This window comes from Camelus dromedarius, chromosome 11 (genome assembly GCF_036321535.1).
Source record: "Camelus dromedarius isolate mCamDro1 chromosome 11, mCamDro1.pat, whole genome shotgun sequence".
NCBI classification, from domain to species: domain Eukaryota; kingdom Metazoa; phylum Chordata; class Mammalia; order Artiodactyla; family Camelidae; genus Camelus; species Camelus dromedarius.
In genome coordinates, this window is record NC_087446.1 from 62294339 (window position 1) to 62307086 (window position 12748).

A 12748-nucleotide genomic window follows, 5' to 3' on the forward strand; every position below is an offset into this window, starting at 1 on the left:
ACAAAGTGTAAGGAATTATAAAACCACATCCCCAAGGAATGTCTCTCGTGTGATGCCCTCAGGTCTCGGCACGATACCTCCCACCAAACCGCACCTGTCAGATCCCTTAGTCTTGCCCAAGAGGAGCTTACGGGTCAGTGACGGAAGGTGTGTAGGACTTGAGCCAACCTCCAAGAAAGGCTGCCCAAAGCTAAAGCCGGGAGAGATGCGGCAACTATTTGGGGAAAGGAATGCTGTTAGAATATTTATTCCATGATATTTAGCCCACGAACACAGAAATATAGGGAACATAAATGCACTCAGTCACATTCAAAAAATATTTTTAAAAGCTCAATTTTCAAAATGTTCTTTTTTCCCATTTCATCGGAATTTCACCGCAGGCCCGATTTGGCTTTTCTATTCTGAACACAGTATTGGGGTCCTACAGGATAGGCATTTGCTAGGGTACCAGTATAATGATTGTGCTAATGAAGTCTATTTGTTAGTGGATTTACTATGATCTGTTGTCTCCTTTGTAGCATCCAGTAAAGGTTAGGATGCCAAATTTTTCAGCAAGACAGGTGGAATTTTTTGTATACAGAATAAGAGAATTCATTACAAATTTAACATCCAGCAGGGAGGGTATAGCTCAAGTGGTAGAGCACATGTTTAGCATGCATGAGGTCTTGGGTTCAATCCCCCGTACCTCCTCCAAGAATAAATAAATAAACCTAATTACATCCCCCCACCAAAAAAAAAAAAAATTTAACATCCAGCTACAAAATATTTACCCCCCCACACTCCCCTCAAATTTTAGGTTTTCCAAAATATTGTCAACTCCGAGACTAGTTACAGATGTGATAATGGGGTCAAGCAGAAGAAACTGCTCCCTGTGGGTGGTCTTCCTCACTGGGACACTTGGGCACCAAATTCCAAAGAAAGATTGGCTTTTCTCCTAGCAACAGGGTACTCCTCCAAGGCAGTTTCTATATAAACCAGGTGAGAACCCTCACGATGGCAGGAATAAGGTTTCTGAACGCTCCAAATTTGCAGGGAAAGGGAGATGACAAAGCTCAACCTCAGAATTTTCCAACCAGATCAAGTAACAATAGTGGTCATTTATTCATCTGGTCAGGAAGTATTTATTGAGTGGCTACTCCAAGCCAGGCACTGTTCTAGGTGCGAGAGAGACAGCAGTGAACAAACAGACCAGGAAACTGAGCAAATATCAAGTATGTCAGAGGATAAAAATTACTACGGAAAGAAAAGAAATAAAGTGAGAGAGAGAGAGACAGGGACTTGGGAGGACGAGCCAGTTTGTAATTTTAAATAAGGTGTCCAAGGAAAGCCTTAGTAAAAAGGTGACATTTGAGTCAAGCCCTGTAGGATGTGGGTGAGTGAACCAGACAACCATCTGGGACAACAGCAGGGGAAAGAGCAAGTTCAAAGGCCCTGAGGCAGGAGCAGACCCGACATGCCGGAGGAATTGCAAGGAAGCCGGTGTGGCTGGAATGGTGGAGAAGAGAGGAGATTTAGTAGGTGGTGAGGACAGAGAGAGAAACTGCGGGGTCTTGGAAATCAGAGGAAAGACTTTTACTCTGAGTGACATGATCTGACTTACATTTTAAAAGGTTTATTCTGGCTGCTGTGTTGAAAATAGACTGAATAGGGGCTGGAGAAGAGGGGAGTGGAGGTAGGGTAGGGAGACCGAGTGGGAAGCTATTGCATGATTGTGACTCAGACCACGAGGGGAGCAGTAGTGACAGAGAGAATGATGGGTTGTGGATATGTCTTCAGATCAAGTCAGTAAGATTGGCAGATAAATTGGATGTAAAAGAAAGAAGTCAAAGACTTCAAGGTTATGAACCTAAATAGCTGGAAGGATGAACTGAAATGCAAAACACTAAGAGAAGCAACAACAGATGATCAGAAGTTCAGTGTGGGGTGTGTTAAATCTTGAGTTGCTTCTCAAATGTTCAAATAAAAATGCTGGGTGTAAGGACCTGGACATGCAGGTCTAGAACTGGAGGAAGAGATTGGGCTAGAGATACAAACGTCACTCACTAATAAAAAGTTCTCCCCCTGCTGACCCCACTTCCATGCTGTCTCCTCATGTTCAGAACTTGTTTATTCCTTCACACCCTTTGAATAAAGGGAGCTCTACTCCTACAGAATTGTCATTCAGTGTTTGTCTTCTTGCAGAAATGTCTTATTTCAGGACTCAAGTGAGCAACTTGAAAAGGAAATTATTACTGTTCAAGTATTTCTAGAACCAGAGTTTTAAAGGTTTTCTCCATTAATCACGAAAGAACCTTGAAGGAGACTCTTTGACAGGAAAAAACTAAGGAATTCTCTGGCAGAAATATTACAGAATTTAATTTGTGACTTTCCTTATGGTAATTTTGTGAGACATTCTGCACATTTCATTGCTGTGGTGAGGTGGGAAGCCCTGAACCAGAGGCATTATCTTGCTTTTGTGCTTCTGTAAAACAACTAGCTTATCCCTAACTCCTGATTGGTCCACAAGGCTCACTCCTAATTGGTCCATTTCTAAAACCTCATTTGCATAAATGTTGCAAAGTCTTGACTGGAAGCTTACATAAGCCTATGTAAACCTGCAGACTGGGTCCAGAGCTTGGAGTGTTAACTCCTCTGGTCCCACCAGCATAATAAACCTGAGTTCTCCAACCCTCTGAGTGCTGCATGGACTCTCGCCAGGATCCAGGTTGCTGTCACAACTGAGCTGTGACACTGAGCTGTAACACACTTTGCTGCAACAGCAGCACTGGAAACGTCCAGTTGGCCATATTTTGCATTGTTATCAGAAGTTGCCTATAAACTCAGTTTCCTCAATATAAAATCTTATTTCTTTTAACTAGCTTCTAAAATTTAGGATGCGTTATTGCTACACTGGTATTTTAAGATCTAAGAAGACTGTCTCTGGTCATCTGGGCTGCACACTTGCTTCCCTTTAAAAATGTGACGATCCAGAAATCTATCTGTAGCCTCTCTTCCAAAGCTCTCCTAATCTACCTGGGATGAAACTTTAAGGAGGAGACTCTCTCCACACCAGACTAAGATACTATTAAGGAGTCAATAAACCAATATTAGAACCACTATTTTCTATTGATTTTTGCAAAAATTGAGGTTTCTGTCTGTCTTACATTGATTAGACACAGCACACCACCCACTCAGGAATCGGCCCTGCTATACAAAGGCAAGAATTCTTCCTGGACTTGGAGTCAGAAGTAGTCTGTTCTGGCCAAAATAATGCCTTTTGCTTGATTTGTAAACTGAAACTTCTCTACTCCCATTCTCAATTAATTAAAAACATAAGGAAACATATTTAACAAGCTCACTCAAAAAACACCCCTACATGTAAGTAAAATATATCTTTCTAACTTACCCTGATTTTCTTCTTATTTAAGAAGACATGACTCCTGGAGCAGAGTTCAGCAAGTTTTTCTGTAAAGGGCCAGGTAGGACACACTGTAGGCTTTATGAGCCATAAACTCTGTGACAACTGCTCAGCTCTGCCATTGCAGCACCAGAGCCCAGCCATGAGATACTCTGTAAATAAATGAGCGTGGCTGTGGTCCAATGAAACATCATTCACAAAACCAGGCAGAGGGCTGGATTTGGCCTGCAGGCCATAGTTTACTGACCCCACCTCTAGAGCTTAGGCCTGACTAAGGCTGTTTTATCCTTACTTCCACAGATACAAAACTCTGAGTCTTCAGAAAACATATACTGAACTGACTGCTTATTTATAAATTCTGGATAAATTAAAGTTACAGATGAGAGACTATTAAATAAGAAACACCAGTAAAATCATTTATAGTAAATAAATAGTCCTACTAATAGCCTACCATGGGCCAAAAAAAATCATTTACCCAAACCGTGTGGAGTATCCAACAAGAAACCTCATACAAAGAAAACAAACAAAAAAAGCATATGTTTATGATATCTTCTGCCAGAATAACAAATACAACCACTATATTTAAAACAGATTTCCAAATTTTAGGAATTTACCTACATGCTACAGTTTTGCTCAACCACAATATTCTTAGCCTGTAAAAAAGAGATGCTAGAAATAGTATTTGGGGATTTTAAAACAGATATTCAAATTTTAGTGACCATAGATAAGGACTTAAAACACCAGTGAATGGAAACAGCCTAAATGTCCATCAACAGGTGACTGGATAAAGAAGGGGTGGTATATTTATACAATGGAATACTACTCAGCCATAAAAACCAACAACATAATGCCATTTGCAGCAACATGGATGCTCCTGGAGAATGTCATTCTAAGTGAAGTAAGCCAGAAAGAGAAAGAAAAATACCATATGAGATCGCTCATATGTGGAATCTAAAAACAAAAACAAAAACAAAACAAACAAACAAACAAACAAAAACAAAGCATAAATACAGGACAGAAATAGACTCATTGACAGAGAATACAGACTTGTGGTTGCCAGGGGGGCGGAGGGTGGGAAGGGATAGACTGGGATTTCAAAATTGTAGAATAGATAAACAAGATTATACTGTATAGCACAGGGAAATATACACAAAATGTTATGGTAGCTGACAGAGAAAAAAATGTGACAATGAGTGTGTATATGTCCATGTATGACTGAAAAATTGTGCTGAACACTGGAATTTGACACAACATTGTAAAATGATTATAAATCAATAAAAAATGTTTAAAAAACAAAACAAAACAAAAACACAAGTGAGTGCTTCAGACTGGAATCCTAAAATTCCTACAACAGCAGAATCACAGGAATGGAACAGGGTCTCAGATTCTCTGAGTGTGTGATTCTTGAATGAGGTGTTGGAACTCTTCCCTACTGAAACACTACTTGTGTATCAGCGCTCACAAATTTGGGGGTCACAGCCCATCCCCAAGACTGTAGTAGCCAGTCTCCAAGACAGTCTCCAATGAGCCCCACCACCTGGCGTCATCCCTTCCCACCTTGTACCAGGGCTAGGCTGTGTGACCAACAAAACAAAGCACAAGTGATGGCACGTAACTTCTGAAATTACGTTCTGAAAGACACTGCAGCCTCTATCTTGGTTGCTCCGTCTGGTTCTACTCTTAGCTTACTTGCTCAGTGTGTCCACTGTCAAATCATGACCTTGTTGTGAAGGGGCCCCAGGGGTGAGGCACTGAGCCTCCTGCCAACATCCACATCCTCAGAAGACTGGAGTCTGGTCAGTGGTTTGACTGCAACCTCCTGAGAGACCCAGGGCCAGAACCACCCAGCTGAGAAATATGTGAGATAACAGATGTTTGTTACTTTAATACACTAACCAATGGAGTAATTTGTTACACAGACTCACTGACATCTAATATGCAAAGTGGTTTACATAAAAACAGATTGTGATTCATCTGCAGTCAGTATAGAAAAGACCGATCATGCTCAAAAGCAGACAAGAAATAAAAGTCCCTTCAGGTATTACAACCAGACCCTGAAAGGTGCCCCACTGACGAGGTCCAGCCATCACCCGTGAATGTGAGCTCAAGTAACCAAAATTTGTGGCTATACTTCCTGCTCAGGCCATGTCCTGGCCCTGAAATCCCATCTTCCTTCTTCCTTCCTTCTACCTAGGTCAACGTGTAGACTTCATTCGTTCTTCATGGCCCAGCTCAGTTCCTTCCCAAAACTTTTTCAAACCTCACCAGCACCAGCATGGCTCTATCTTTCTCAACATCTATTGCATTGGATTCTATACCACAGAGTAGGGCTACTAACGAGGAATTAGTTCAATCTCCCAAAGTACTTTGAGAACAGAGCATGTTTTTTAAAATAATCCTCTACTTCTCACTTCACCCCCATCCTTATTTCCTGATATTCATTTATTAGCAACAGGACCCTCTCTCACGACCATTTTAGCAATTCTCAGGTGTGCTCTATGCTAGATACTGTATCTGACAGTCATCATCAATTTTCAGTCTCTTCCCAGGTCCCCCCCCTGGATTCTGGGTCACCAAGGCTGAAAACTGTAGTTCCCAGACTCCCTTGCAGCTATGATTCTGGATATACTTTAGGTTCTGCTAGTAAGACATATGAGATCTGGAAGGTAGACAAGAAGTGGAATACTTGTTTTTTCACTTGTGATTGGGGAGAAACAGGCCCCAGCCAACATGAGCACTGGCAGCCCACCAGCTTCAAGGCTGCAAGGAAGTCACAAAGGCAGTAATGATGGCAGTAGCAGCAGTTTTCTGGCCTCAGGTCACGGCTCAGGCATGGTCCAAAAGTCCAGAGGCAGCCCCGCCTCCAGGCCTTTCAATGATTTTGTAAGCAGTAACTCCCTTCCGGGGTAGGATGCCCCGTAGGTCTCTGTTGCCTGCATCGAACCATGACTGGTGTATGTACCATGCAGCTTTCTTTCTTTAAGCCTCTGCTGATCAACCGTTACTTTTTAAAATTTTATTCACTCATTCGCAACTCAGAATGGACATTTTCTGAGTGAACAGGTAAGTAGAGAAGAAAAGAATGTCTCAAAGGAAAGATAATGATGTTTGGTTGCGATAACACGCTTGTAGGTTCTCCAGGTGGCGATAACCAACAGACAGTGGAATCTAGGCTCTGCAGTGAAGGACAGGGGTCCAGAGCTGCCTTCAGTACTCTGTGGCTAGGGACATGTCAGCGGAAGGGAGCAGCTCTCACTGTTTTTTGACTGCCTTAACTGAACCAGGGCAAATGCACTCATGACACTGATGAAGTAGAAACAATGAGAAAGGGCGAAGAGGAGAAAGAACGTGAGGGTTAACCCTAACTTCTTCCTAAATGCTTGTCAGTGGGAAAAAAAAACCCACAGCTTTATTACCAGAGAATCTCCAGCAACATTTCAGTAGCTTCTATAGTACTTTAAGGTCAATTTAAAAGCGTCGAATCATTTTCAACGCCTCTGCTTGCTTCAGCAAAATCACGAAGGAAAAAAGAAGTTATTAGCAGAACTTCCTCGGACCGGACTTCTAAAAAACTTGGGCCATCCAACTCACTCCAGCAAAGCCCTTCTGAACTCCAAGGAGGCACAGAAAATTGCCGCTACTTAAATGTTTAGTGTTAATTAAAACTGGCATATTTGTTTTCAATCACATTTATGAGAGCGTGGAATTACATTTTTAAGTGCTATGTGTATACTTGATCCAACAGCAGTGCCTCAACTACAATCAAAGTACGTGGGACATTTATGTCCGTTTTTACAGCATTTGGATCAGAATTTTATTATTTTAAATGATTATAAATGTTTATGGTGGCTGTAGCGTCATCGGATTGTTACTAATGTTAACAGTGCTGGGGCGCCCAGAGCTGACTGTGAAGCATGTATCCACGTACAGCGTTTTCTCTGTGTGAAAACACGATTTTCTTCATACACTGTGACACACCGCACTCAGACTTGGGCACTGCCTCTACTTTTCTGCACATCTCCCAGAGAACTTAGAAGAGTCTGGGGTCCAAAAAGGCATCTAACATTTTCTTGTTGCTCAGCAAGATGCGTCAGCGTGTGTACGCTGGTAAAAAACACTTTGCATCTGAAAAACGAGTGATTCTTGACTTGATAACACTGCCCTCTTCCAAATGTTTTTCATTCACGTCCTTCTACAAATCAGATGGTTTCCTGAACCCAAGGACATTCCCTGGTGAGCCACGGGATACTAAAATTATGAGTCTGGTAGAGAATAAAGCGGCTTCCCCAGGTAACCTCCTCTTCCTCCACTGTCTCTACTCTAACTGACCTGGTGTCACAGCTCTCTGAGCCTGTGTGCTGGCCCACAATGAGGTGTCACTGCCTCATTGTCACCCGCCTCTGTTAACCAGTCATGCATCCACCATCATGCATTAAGGACCCACCATATGCCAAGCACCGGTAAGGCAGCAGAGCACGTGGTTAAGAGAACAGACTGTGAAGCCAGACTACTTATGTGACCATATCCTAGCTCCACCTGCTACTAGCTGGGGGGCATGGAAAAAGTTACTTAACCTCTCTGGACCTCAGTTTCCTCATTGATACAATGGAGACTAACTTAGTACCTACTTCACAAGGGTATTTTAAGGATTAGAACAGCTAACATGCATCTTTTAGGATAGCACCTAGCGCACAGACAATGCTCAATAAATAGTGCTCGTCTTGGGGATACAAAACTGATTAAGTAACCTACCCTCAGGGAAATCCCAGTCTAGTAAGGAAAGCAGACTGGAAGCCGTTACTTACAGCACAGGTGTTATGACAAAGGGAAGCACCGGGGGAGGATGTAGCTCAGAGCGCGTGCTTAGCATGCACGAGGTCCCAGGTTCAGTCCCCAGTAGCCCCTTGAAAAATAAATAAACTTAATTACCTCCCCGATCAAAAATAAAACAAAAATCTTGCAAAAAAAAAAGGGAGGGGGGAAGCACAGACAGAGCAAAATGTTTAAATTAGGCTGAAAGCCTTGGGAGAATTTCTACAGGGACCAAACAAAAAGCATGGAGAAGACATCACAGCCAGAGACGGCATCACAAAAGCCTGGAGGCAGAAGGCTGAACAACGGCCCGAGGAATGGCCAAAGCTCCAGCGCAGCGGGAGAGGCCGAAGCCCGAGGGGCTGATGATGACATGCCACCCTGAAGGGATGTGGACTTGAACAATAAAGTCAGAGGCTCCACTGAATAACTTGCATTTTGAAAAGATCGTTATGGCCTTAGGATAGAAACTGAACATGTGTCAGGCAGCTCCAAATTTCAACACCTGCAGAAAAGGAGAGGAAACCACCACCCTACGTGCTTTCCCATTATCTGTTGTCACCGCACCCAGTACGGCTTTGTCCGGGACCCGCTCCTTGCTCTGCCACCAAGCCAGCCTTAGTACCCTCAATGACGTTTCCTCAAAAGAATGGCTGTAACACTACACGCGGACTCCAGATCCCACTATGAGTGCTACAGCTAAAGAGAACGTCAGACCATCCATATGTGATCAGCTCTACTAGAAAATTAGTAATGCGGCAGCCTTCATTGTTCTATTAAATTTTCCTCATTCATGATGTGAATCTGCCCAGAGATACAGATGAGAATCATAACTCTATTTTTAACTTCCCGTTCTTCCCAAGTGAAAACAGGTTAATTACATTTCAGAAGTAACCTTTTCCTTCCTTTAGATTGGTAATGGTGTCAAATAATTTCATAATGGATAATAAAATTCCCATTAGTGTTATGAATTATATTAGTATGAATCTTTTCCAAAGTCTTAAAATGTTTTAGCTGATATTTTAACTGGCTTAAAATTATAGGGTAAAGTACTTTTTAAAAAATATTCTCGCATGGTTCAATCCCGTGAGCAGTTAACCCCTTAGGTCAAGTTCTCCCTTATATATTTAGTAATTCTATGTTTGATGCCTTCTCACTTCCGTTCCTGTATATTTTGGAACAGATCTTTACATTACAAAGCCAAGACAATTGTCCAAGGAGGTTCCTTACAACTCAGAACACTATGAATACCTCCTAGAACAGTGCATGTTAGGTGCAGAAAAGAACTGCTCCCAAACCAAGAGATGAAATTTAAATGTCCTTTGCTATGAGTCTGTTTCTAGTCTCTCATTACAACTGCTACCTGTCCCTAAAAGCCATCCTTTCTCAACAAAATGCTGCCCTACTCAAACTTTGCTCCTCATGAGTCCCATGCCTCCCTCTGAATGTCACAAATACTCCGATGGCAGTTGTTTGAATTACTCTCCACAGCTCCGTGGCGTTCAAGTGAGTAGACTTGGACCGTGACCACATGACTGCAAAGCATTTATCTGAGAAGGAAAAACTCAGTCAGCCCCTAAGACATTTAATTCCCTCCATGACAAGTAACAAGATATATCAAACTTTTTATTAATGTTATAGAATCAATATGGTGAAGCTAGATCCTTAATGTTTTGACCTTAGTGGTAGGCTGTACTCATTTTTTTCTTCCTGCATAACAAGTTACCACAAACTTGCAGCTTAGAACACACAGTTATCATCCCACAGCGACCATGAATAGGAGTCTGGGCAGAGCGTGACTGCATCCTCCACTCAGGGTCTGGCAGAGCTGCAGCCGAAGTGCCACCAGGCTGCATTTTCATCTAGGGGTTCAAAGGGGGAAGAATCTGCTTATAAGTTCATTTAGTTGTCGGTGGAATTCATTTCCTTGCATCTGTGTGACGAAGGGACCCGGCTTCTTACTGGCTGTCAGCTGGACGCCATGCCACGCATCCTTAGGACAAGAGGCCAGCACAGTGCCCTGCCACATGGCCCTCTCAGTAAGCTGCTCACAGCGTGGGTTTTGCTTCTCCAAGTCCAGGAGGAGATTCTCTTCCTTTGATTTGTTAAGGTGATGTCTTGTATAACAAATCATAGTCACGGGAGTGACACCCCACCCCCTTTGCCATATTCTATTGGTTAGAAGAGAGGCATAGACTCCGCCCACACTCAAGGGCATGACTCACTAGGGTTCACCTTGAGGGTGTGCCCCACACACAGGTGCCTGAGCTACTGCTGTCTTGCCTGGGGTGGATCCATAAGGGGCTACAGAGTACAAATAATCTTACTGCAATTTTATTCATCGTTGGGGATTTTAGTGCAAAGTTGTCAATACAGCACCTGAAATAATACTATTTAAAAAGAAAAAAAAAATAGTTTAATTGGTACCCCTCCTCCCGGGTCTTGAGACCCCCTGCTGCAGTCTTGAGACACACCGCTGAGGCTTAAAAATAATTGTGAAGGCCTGGCTTGGGCATTTTTCAGAAAGGCAAACAGGATTTTCAGAGCAGAAGAGCACTTGTCTGCAATGCCCGCCACTTATCTTACTTAAGTCAGGCTGATGGCCCTGAGCTCAAGCATAAATGGATTTCTACTGAGTGTGTCTGCAGCTCCACCTCCTTAGCATGTGTATATTTTCTGCATAAATCTACCGAGGAGGTTCTCAAAGAGGTTAAGCCTGGGTGTCCAGGCAATGCAGCCCTTTATCAAGAAATCACTGACAAGATTTTCCTGGTTAAATTCAACTATGGGCCACAGCAAGAATAAATAAATGAATAATTTATTCTTCACAATGTAATCTGCCAGCATAAGTCTTATTTCTCAGGAATATCTGGCAAGTTGACAATGATATGTAGGACCATGTCTGCTCTGGGATGTACCACGACTGAAATTTTAAGAATTTTGCACTTCAGAACAGAAAGCCATTAATAGAGCACAGTGTTGACATGCATGAGTTTTAGCTTTGCCAAATGCAATTCGAGGCAAGAAGGGAGTACCAGGAGCCTTACTTTGCAGCTTTTAACATAGGTTAAAAAAAAATTTGTGCTTAATTTTCACCAGTGTGCAAAAAGCAATGATTCAGTGTTCCTTTACTCTCGTCAAAACTCCTTTTCACTCCTAACATTACCACTGGTCACAAAACCAAGCTAAAGGAATGCTCAGAATCATCTGAGAAATCTACACAAAGTAAAGACGTGAGGCTATTGCCACAACGATCAGATAAAACCAAAGCAGAACCCGCAAAATATTTTCTTCTATAAAAAAGAGTTGTGGGGAGGGTATAGCTCAGTGGTATAGCACATGCTTAGCGTGCACGTGGTCATGGGTTCAATTCCCAGTCCCTCCACTAAAAAAAAAAACTAGAGTTGAACAAACGTTCTGCTTTAATAATTTAGCTATTATGATAAAAGTGGGAGGAGAAACATTTAACATTTATTTTTTAGATAATTATTTCAAATATCTCTAGCACATCACATATGTAACTAATGGTAACAAGAAAAACGAACCAATACTCTGCAAGTTGAACATCTCTCCTCCTCCCTTCCTTTACTCACTCGGTACCAGCAAGTCTGCAAGGGTCTCTGCCGGGCACCTTGGAAACTACAGTCGTGAGTCATATAGGATCTTAGCCCAGCAAGTTTATGTAATGTGATGTACAAAATATGTACTCAATTCTAATGTATACTAAATTAAATAAAAAGTGGACCAATGATGTAATTCCCCTGAAATATGTAGATCAGTATTGACACACACACTATTGCATTTCAAAGAAAGACTGGACAAGGGTTAAATGCCTATTGCATTCTTTTCATTTATTTCTTACCTACTTCTTCAGGATGTGCCTATTATTAGAGACCAAATGTATGTACAATCCTTAGTGAAGAATAAATGATGGAAAATAAATGATAAAATAAATTTTCATTTTACTAAAAAAATTGTTCCCAAAGGCTGCCTTCAGTATGCAAAGTCTACCAAAGCATTTACTGATTCTTTATTTTCATCCTCTATTTTGAGTTATTTTTGAAACCAATAGTGGAATCTTGCTTTCAAATAGTTCAATACAGTCTTTAAAAGGAGATACAGGGTAAAGTCAGACTCCTGCGTTCAACTGTCAGATAAATCCGAGACGGGCTGGTTCCTTACCTTTGTGAAGCTGGTGTGTTGGGTGGTGGGGCGTGGGAGACTGCGGAGGGGGCAGGAGAGAGGTTGCGAAGCGGCACCAGCTTGGAGCACAGCACACTGGAGGTGAATCCCTTTGTGCACCCTTGGGAACCTTCCTTAACTTCTCCTGGACGCAGCTTTCTTTCACCTGTAAAGTGGGTATAAACACTACTGCAGAGGTAAATACCAAATGGGATAACGTATTTGAAGCATTTTGCACAGGGAGGGCATTCAGAAATGGTTGCCTGTTCTTCGCTGATACGTTGAGGGTAACAAACCACCCACCTCCCAGGCTTTGTAGAGCCGCACTGATGAATGCCCGAGGACGTGCACAGGCAC

At 42.3% G+C, this 12748-nt stretch overlaps 1 long non-coding RNA gene across 6 annotated transcripts in view; it reads right to left on the reverse strand.

The window, feature by feature from the left end:
* LOC105100319 (uncharacterized) overlaps positions 1-12748 on the reverse strand; it is a 56104-nt gene that overhangs the window by 10249 nt on the left and 33107 nt on the right. For 3 of the 6 annotated variants that reach the window (XR_010382955.1, XR_010382957.1, XR_010382959.1), the window contains one exon: positions 12392-12557. This is a non-coding gene — a long non-coding RNA (uncharacterized LOC105100319). Of the gene's footprint in view, positions 1-8202; positions 8301-12391; positions 12578-12748 lie in introns of all 6 variants that reach the window. The other 3 variants (XR_010382956.1, XR_010382958.1, XR_010382960.1) reach the window with 2 other exon arrangements.